Consider the following 8,574-nt stretch of genomic DNA (forward strand, 5'->3'; position numbering starts at 1 on the left):
ATGGGAGTTGTAGTCCCAAAACATCTGGTGGGCCGAGTTTGCCTATGCCTGTCGTAAAAAAACGGGCAGTGATCTACCCAACGTTGTGGAGCTTTTTTTAGTGAGACAAAGATTGTTTTTTGCTTTTTTGTAAGGAGATCGCTGAGGGACCAGAGATCAACCAGGATCTACCAGGAACACCCCGCGATCTACCTGTTGGACATGCCTGATATACTGTATTTTTCGCTCTATAAGACGCACCAGACCACAAGACACACCTAGTTTTTGGAGGAGGAAAACAAAAAAAAAGTATTCTGAATTCCAGAACAGCAAGAGGGATTGCTGCGCAGTAAAAGCAGTGCTCTCTCTTGCTGTTCTGGCTTCTGGCATAGCTGCGCAGCCTGCACTTGCTTCGTAAGACGCAAACACATTTCCCCTTACTTTTTAGGAGGGGAAAAATGACTCTTATAGAGCAAAAAATACGGTATATAAAAAGGCTGCAATGCAGGAAAATTGGAGCGCATTCATTTTGCAGCAGCATAAGAACATAAGAGCCCAGCTGCTGGGTCAAGCCGATGGCCCATCTAGTCCAGCCTCCTGTTGTCGCAGTGGCCAACCAGGTACCCCAAAGGGAAACCCACAAGCAGGATTCGAACTCAAGACCCACTCTCCCTTCCTGCAGTTTCCAGCAACTGAAACACTGCAGCCTTCAACTGTGGAGTCACAGCCATCCTAGCTAGTAGCCATAAATAGCCCTCTCCTCCTCCAGGAATTTCTCCAGTCCTCTTTTAAAGCCATCCAATTGGCGGCCATCCCTGCCTGCTGTGGCAGGGAGTTCCGCAGTTTAACCATGCACTGAATGATGTAGTTCGTTTATATGTCCTGAATCTGTCCAGACCTTCAGGTGTCTGCGGTTTGTCATGTTATGAGAAAGGGAGAGAGACCTTTCTCTATTCACTCTCTCACGCTATTCACCTAAGTTCTCCCTAAATGAAAAAAACCCAAATGCTCTGATCTTTCTTTTTGCAGGTGCAATAGTTTAGCCACGTATTGTATGAAGTCTCCCCCCCCCTTTTAAAGCAAGGCAGTGGGGTGTTATTTGTTGGGGAGGGGGTTGCATTTGGTTAAAGACATTGGACTCTCCTCCGCCGGAAGTTTTTGAGCAGAGGTTGGAGGGCCAGGGATTCCTCGGCTGCGATGCCTGCGTTGCAGCGGGTTGGTCTAGATGAACACTGGGTGCCCCTTCCGACTCTACAATTCCACGGTTCTGCAATTTCGGGTCTGGAGTGTTTTGCAAATGCACCCGCTTTCTTTTCTATCCACCCACCGCATTTGCAAACAGCCGACTTCTTCCTTCCAAAGCGTTGTTAATTAGATCCGTCAAACAGTTAGCAAAACGTTACGCTAATTCTTTCTATTGTCTGAGGCTCTGCCCACTAACGCAATGCAAATTAAATCGAAGGAATAAGCATTCGTCAGTCCTGGGAGCTGAAGAATTGCAGGGCAAGGCTTGAGCCGGCACCAAACTCTCTCTCATCTTTCTTTAGTCAAAGGAATATCTGGGCAAACGGTAGGATTATCTTCACAGAACTGTAAAGTTAGAAGTGATCCCAAAGGTCATCCAGCCCAACCCCCTGAAATGCAGGAATCTACGGAATGTTCCCAGGAGTTTAGGTTACAAATTATGAGGCTGTAACTTTAAAGTTTTCACCCTCAAAGAATTCTGGGTAATGTAGTTTGCTAAGGGTTGCTGGGCGCTGTAACTCTGTGAGATGTTAAACTACATTGCCCAGAATTCTTTGAGGCATGTGGCAATGTGCTTTGAGTCTATAGAGATCCCTGTGATTGAATTAAATAAAGGGCTCTGGTGCACGGATCCTGACTGCTGGCTTCAAACTGAAGGATCTGTTAAGAACATGCTGGATGGGCCAGGGGCCTGATCCTGCAGGGAATGTCACAGAGACACACCAGAATCGTGCAGGGTTTTTTTTCCTCCCTCTCTCATTGTACTGGAACCCAGCAGGTTTGTCCAAGGAAAGCTGGGAAATCCAGATCGCACGGAAGAAAGTCCTTATATTCACACTGCTCAAAGTTAAACGTTTGTGAGCACAATTCAAAGTGTTGGTGCTGACCTTGAAAGCCCTAAATGGCCTCAAAGGCCCAGTAGACCTGAAGGAGCGACTCCACCCCCATCGTCCAGCCCGGACACTGAGGTCCAGCTCCGAGGGCCTTCTGGCGGTTCCCTCCCTGCGAGAAGTGAGGTTACAGGGAACCAGGCAGAGGGCCTTCTCGGTGGTGGCTCCCACCCTGTGGAACGCCCTCCCCGCAGATGTCAAGGAAATAAACAACTACATGACTTTTAGAAGAAATCTGAAGGGAGCCCTGTTTAGGGAAGCTTTTAATGTTTAATAGGTTATTGTATTTTAATATTCTGTTGGAAGCTGCCCAGAGTGGCTGGGGAAACCCAGCCACATGGGCAGGGTATAAATAATAAATTATTATTATTATGAAACTGTGCAAAACGCTGCCTCAAGAGACAGCCACCCTCTTAGAAACACAGAACCATCGAATTGCAGAGTTGGGACCCCAACGGCCATCTAGTCTAACCCTGTGCAATGATGGGATCCTGTCCCCTGGGCGGGATCGAACCACCAGCCTTCTGCTTAACAGCCAGACGCACAGACCAGTTGAGCCAACTTGGGTAGCTCTCTAAAAGAGGATGAGCCTAGCCATGGCTACCAGCCGTGATGGCTGGGTTTTAAGCTCTGAATGCTGGGGAGAGCACTGATGTTGCTCTCATGTTTTGCTTGTGTGTGTCTGCTTGGCTGCTACGATAACAGGATACTGGGCTAACCAGGCCTCCCCCCTCGGCCTGATCCACCAGCCTCTTCCTCTGCGCTTATGACACATGATTCTGGCCTGCCTGCTGCATGCTGCTACCTGCCTGCCTCAGTTCCCTCCCTCCGTCTGTGAAATGGGAACATGAGCAACCATCGCCCCAGAAAATTTCGTCTCCAGGGGTGTGTGGGTTTGGGATGATGATGATATAGCAACTTAAATGGGCTCTTGTAACCTGCAGCGGCCGGGTGCTTCAAAGTTGGGGTGTCGCTCTCAGGAATAACCCATGAGTGATGCCAGGAAGTCTAACTCCTGCATTAAGACCCAGACATTAATTTTCCTTATTAACGATCCTCCTCCTATTCCCCGGGGGGCAAGCCGGCCGTCTGTTCAGGTGAGCAAAAAGTTGGGAATGGGGATTTCCTGGGTGTTGAGATTCCTGCATTGAAGTGGGGTTGGGATGGATGACCTCTGAGGGTCCCTTTCGAATTTAAGAGAGAGAGATAAGGAGGAAAGAAGGTCAAAGAAACCATCTCCGAGGAGGAAGCTGATATAAAGTGGGTCAGCCAGGGAGGAGGAGGGAGATGAATGTGCAGAACTCGGCGTGGGTGGAGATGGAGAGAAAGATCAAGAGAAAAAGAGGAAGAAGAAAAAGTAGGTGATAGACAGAACCAACCGGAGATAAGGGAGGGGCGTAAGAGAGTCAGACAGGTAAGGGGGCAAAGGTTTCCCCATTAGGAAAGGGGCAATCTTACCTGCTGCCCCACAATCCCTCGCCCCTTGGGCACTCACCTGGATGAAGGAACCTGTGGCGATTTCCTCTCCTCTCCGGATCTTTCTTTCCTCCGTCCGTTCTTTCTTTCTTTCTTTCTGCTTCTCCTGGCTGTCCCAAGTCTGCTGGGTGTCGGAAGCTCCTCCCTGGGGCGGAGGGAGCTCACCTGGGGCGGGACAGGTGTGAAGGAAGCAGACAGAAACAGGTGGAGCCTCCATCCTGGAGTGGGCAGGCCCTGGGTGAGATTACAGGCTCAGCAAAAAGGCCTGCGAGTGCGCCTTTCTCCCGACGGAAGTGCAGAGTGTTTGAGGACCGGGACATGCGCAGGGAAACCAAAATGCTCCTTTACACAGCTATTGTACAGTGGAACGAAGATCATGGCCACTGGGCCCATCACCTCCTGGCAAATAGAAGGGGAAGAAATGGAGGCAGTGAGAGATTTTACTTTCTTGGGCTCCATGATCACTGCAGATGGTGACAGCAGCCACGAAATTAAAAGACGCCTGCTTCTTGGGAGAAAGGCGATGGCAAACCTAGACAGCATCTTAAAAAGCAGAGACATCACCTTGCCAACAAAGGTCCGTATAGTTAAAGCTCTGGTTTTCCCAGTAGTGATGTATGGAAGTGAGAGCTGGACCATCAAGAAGGCGGATCGCTGAAGAATGGATGCTTTTGAATTCTGGTGCTGGAGGAGACTCTTGAGAGTCCCATGGACTGCAAGAAGATCAAACCTCTCCATTCGGAAGGAAATCAGCCCTGAGTGCTCACTGGAAGGACAGATCCTGAAGCTGAGGCTCCAAGACTTTGGCCACCTCATGAGAAGAGAAGACTCCCTGGAAAAGACCCTGATGTTGGGAAAGATGGAGGGCACAAGGAGAAGAGGACGACAGAGGACGAGATGGTGGAACAGTGTTCTCGAAGCGACCAACATGAGTTTGACCAAACTGTGGGAGGCAGTGGAAGACAGGAGGGCCTGGCGTGCTCTGGTCCAGGGGGTCACAAAGAGTCGGACACGACTAAATGACTAAACAACAACAACAACCTTGGGTTACATACGCTTCAGGTTACAGACTCCACTAACCCAGAAATAGTACCTCGGGTTAAGAACTTTGCTTCAGGATGAGAACAGAAATTGCGCGGCAGTAGCAGGAGGCCCCATTAGCTAAAGTGGTACCTCAGGTTAAGAACAGCTTCAGGTTAATAATAATAATAATAATTATTATTTATTTATTTATTTATTTATTTATTTATTTATTTATTTATTTATTTATTATATCCCACCCATCTGGCTGGGTTTCCCCAGCCATTCTGGGCGGCTTCCAACAAAACACTAAAATACAATAACCTATTAAACATTAAAAGCTTCCCTAAACAGGGCTGCCTTCAGGTGTCTTCTAAAAGTTTGGTAGTTGTTGTTCTCTTTGACATCTGGTGGGAGGGGGTTCCACAGGGCGGGTGCCACCACCGAGAAGGCCCTCTGCCTGGTTCCCTGTAATCTCACTTCTCGCAGGGAGGGAACCGCCAGAAGACCCTCGGAGCTGGACCTCAGTGTCCGGCTGAACGATGGGGGTGGAGACGCTCCTTCAGTTAAAGGCCAGGGTTTTGTTTGCACCAGGTAAAGTATAGCATTCAGCTTCCAGAGAAATAAATATATAGGAGAGCATGAGACTCTTAATCTCAGGGTCTTGGGTTCGAGATGCACGTAGGGAAAAAGATTCCTGCATTCCCGGGGGTTGGACTGGATGACCCTCGTGGTCCCTTCCATCTACAATTCCCTGATTATTATTTTTTAAAAATGCACCAAGGGGCTAGTCCTTATGTTTGAACAGATACGCTAAGAAAGCAGGTGAGATCTCCCAAGTCTGAGAAGGGCGAATAAATGAGATTTGAACTGGAGAGAGAGAGAGAATGTTCAGCCTCTGCATAACCTCTGGAAGGACGGGAGATGTTGGGCGGTGGAATAGCAGAATATATTATGCAAAACACAATGCGGAGCAAAAATCTGCAGAGCTTTCCCTTCCAAGGGATTGTCATTTCTTGACAAAGGATTTCTTTTATTTACATTTTTTAAAAGGTTCTTAAACAGGAGGCCCAGCTGCCCACACTGGGATATGTCTGTTTCCTCCAGAGCTTTATGTTAGTCACTTCCGAAAACAGCTGGGAAGCCGTAAAAGGTGAGTAATGAGGCAGATGACTGAGATCCTTGCAAAAAACAGGGTTTTGGGGGGGCAGACAGCGGTGGCATTGATGGGAGTGTGAGAAACCCAGGGGGTCCACATTTAAAAGGGGGCTCCAGACACAAGACTGGGTGGAGATTTGCAAAAAACAGGGTAAGGACCTAACAGAAGCAGAAGACATCAAGAAGAGGTGGCAAGAATACGCAGAGGAATTATACCAGAAAGATATGGATGTCTCGTACACCCCAGGTAGTGGGGTTGCTGACCTTGAGCCAGACATCCTGGAGAGTGAAGTCAAATGGGTCTTAGAAAGGACTGCTAATAACAAGGCCAGTGGAAGTGATGGTATTCCAGCTGAACTATTTAAAATTTTAAAAGATGATGCTGTTAAGGTGCTACACTCAATATGCCAGCAAGTTTGGAAAACTCAGCAGTGGCCAGAGGATTGGAGAAGATCAGTCTACATCCCAATCCCATAAAAGGGCAGTGCCAAAGAATGCTCCAACTACCGCACATTTGCACTCATTTCACATGCTAGCAAGGTTATGTTTAAAATTCTACAAGGCAGGCTTAAGCAATATGTGGACCGAGAAATCCCAGAAGTGCAAGCTGGATTTAGAAGAGGCAGAGGAACCAGAGACCAAACTGCAAACATGCGCTGGATTATGGAGAAAGCTAGAGAGTTCCAGAAAGACATCTACTTCTGCTTCATTGACTATGCAAAAGCCCTTCGAATTCAAATGATGCTTTTGAATTATGGCACTGGAGGAGACTCTTGAGAGTCCCATGGACTGCAAGAAGTTCAAACCTCTCCATTCTGAAGGAAATCAGCCCTGAGTGCTCACTGGAAGGACAGATCCTGAAGCTGAGGCTCCAAGACTTTGGCCACCTCATGAGAAGAGAAGACTCCCTGGAAAAGACCCTGATGTTGGGAAAGATGGAGGGCACAAGGAGAAGGGGACGACAGAGGACGAGATGGTGGGACAGTGTTCTCAAAGCGACCAGCATGAGTTTGACCAAACTGCGGGAGGCAGTGGAAGACAGGAGGGCCTGGCGTGCTCTGGTCCAGGGGGTCACGAAGAGGCGGACACGACTAAATGACGGGGTTGTTTTTGCAATCCGGGAGTGTATAAATTTTATGAAACACAAATAATAAACCAGGTGAGCTTGGGCCATTCGCTGCCTCTCAAGCCAGCCTACCTCACAGGGTTGTTGTGGGGGAGAGAGATTAAATGAGGAGGGGGAGAACCGAACCCGCCACTTTGAGCTCCTTGAAGAAGAAAAAGGTGGAATATCAGCCATAAATAAAATAGACACATACATAATTTTATTTGTGTGCCTCCTTTCCATAGTTCGAACCGTGAAAAAGTTACGACATGAAAAAAGACTTTATTAGAAAAGTTGCCGTAAACAATAAATAAAACATAAAAAGACACACAACCAAACTGAGCAATTTCCACATAAATCATAATAAGATATAAAGATTCTGTGTTTCAAAAGCATTTAAAAATAATCCATGGCATAAACACATCCCCAAGCGTTGCAGCGACAACCTCAAAGCTTCCCTGTTGCTTAATCAGTGTGATGAGCTAATAAAAAGGCTTTGATTGCAGATTAAAAATAGAGCCCTTCTTAATTAAAACGAGTCACCTGCGCCCCCCCCCCCTTTGAGTCCACGGGAGGCTTTTGAACACCCCACCACCGCCTCCTGATTAATTTTCGAAGCAAGAAGAGAAATCTTAATTGGAAGAATTATAGAATCATAAATCGATGTTCACTCGGAACCTCCGTCCCTGGAACTTGAAGCCACGGGTTCGAGTCCTGCCCTCCAGAGCAGGGAAAAACAACAAGCTTGCGATTTCCTCCATGCCACCTTCAAATATCCAAAAGGCTGTCAGTTAACACAGGGAAGATGGGTGCAAGCTTGTTTTCGGCTGCTCCAGACACCTGGTGGAGGTTTTTAAAGAGGGGTCAGACAGCCATCTGCCAGAAATTCATATCTACAGTGATATGACCTTGAAGGGGGCCAAGACTGGGGAACAAAAATTTTGTTGCATTGACACCTGCAGTTGTTCCAACCTAATTTCGACATGCTGATTTCGTATCTGAAGTTGGTTTTGTTTTGTAAACTCTAGTTTTTTTGCAATTCATGTTTTTCACTTTTCACCACAATCTTTGTTTTTCACAATGCAAGAATTCAATATTTTATTACACACGTAGCCAAAGTAGTACAATATGAGTGTAAATGTAAGTAACTTATCTAGCACTGAACATGACATGTATGGCATTGAAAATGACATGTATATCTATGTGCAGTTGGAGGTATGCAAAAAAAGGTATTCCCTTGGGATACACAGTATACTGGGGAACATTTTTTTTTTTTTCCATTTTCTTTTGCATGAGATTTTTCAACTGTTCTTATATGTTCTGATTTCAAACCTGAAACTGATTTTTGTGTACATGCTATAGTTATCTTTCAATTTCCGACTTTTGCCGATATGTCATATTTACACTGGGGATAAGTGGACACTGACACGTTGATCTACCCTAAACACACGGTAATTATTGTTTTGCAATGATTCTTCAACATCAACTTCGCTGGACTGGTCATGTTGTGTGGATGCCTGATGATCGCCTTCCAAAGCAACTACTTTATTCTGGTGGTCAACAAAAGAGGTTTAAAGACTCTCTCAAGGCAAATCTTTAAAAATGTAGTATAAACACCAACAATTGGGAAACACTGGCCTGCGAGCGCTGCAGTTGGAGAACAGCCTTTACCAACGATGTCATGGACTTTGAAACAAAAAA

General features: G+C 46.7%; 1 protein-coding gene across 1 annotated transcript in view; it reads right to left on the reverse strand.

The window, feature by feature from the left end:
* The window catches only part of TNK1 (tyrosine kinase non receptor 1), a 37,327-nt gene extending 33,572 nt beyond the window's left edge, over positions 1-3,755 (reverse strand). The window contains exon 1 of the mRNA XM_083706719.1: positions 3,610-3,755. The gene's annotated coding sequence lies outside the window, so the exon portion shown is untranslated. The remainder of the gene's footprint in view (positions 1-3,609) is intronic.
* Positions 3,756-8,574: the final 4,819 nt, after the last annotated feature.

Source organism: Podarcis gaigeae, assembly GCF_964106915.1.
Source record: "Podarcis gaigeae genome assembly, chromosome: 13".
NCBI classification, from domain to species: domain Eukaryota; kingdom Metazoa; phylum Chordata; class Lepidosauria; order Squamata; family Lacertidae; genus Podarcis; species Podarcis gaigeae.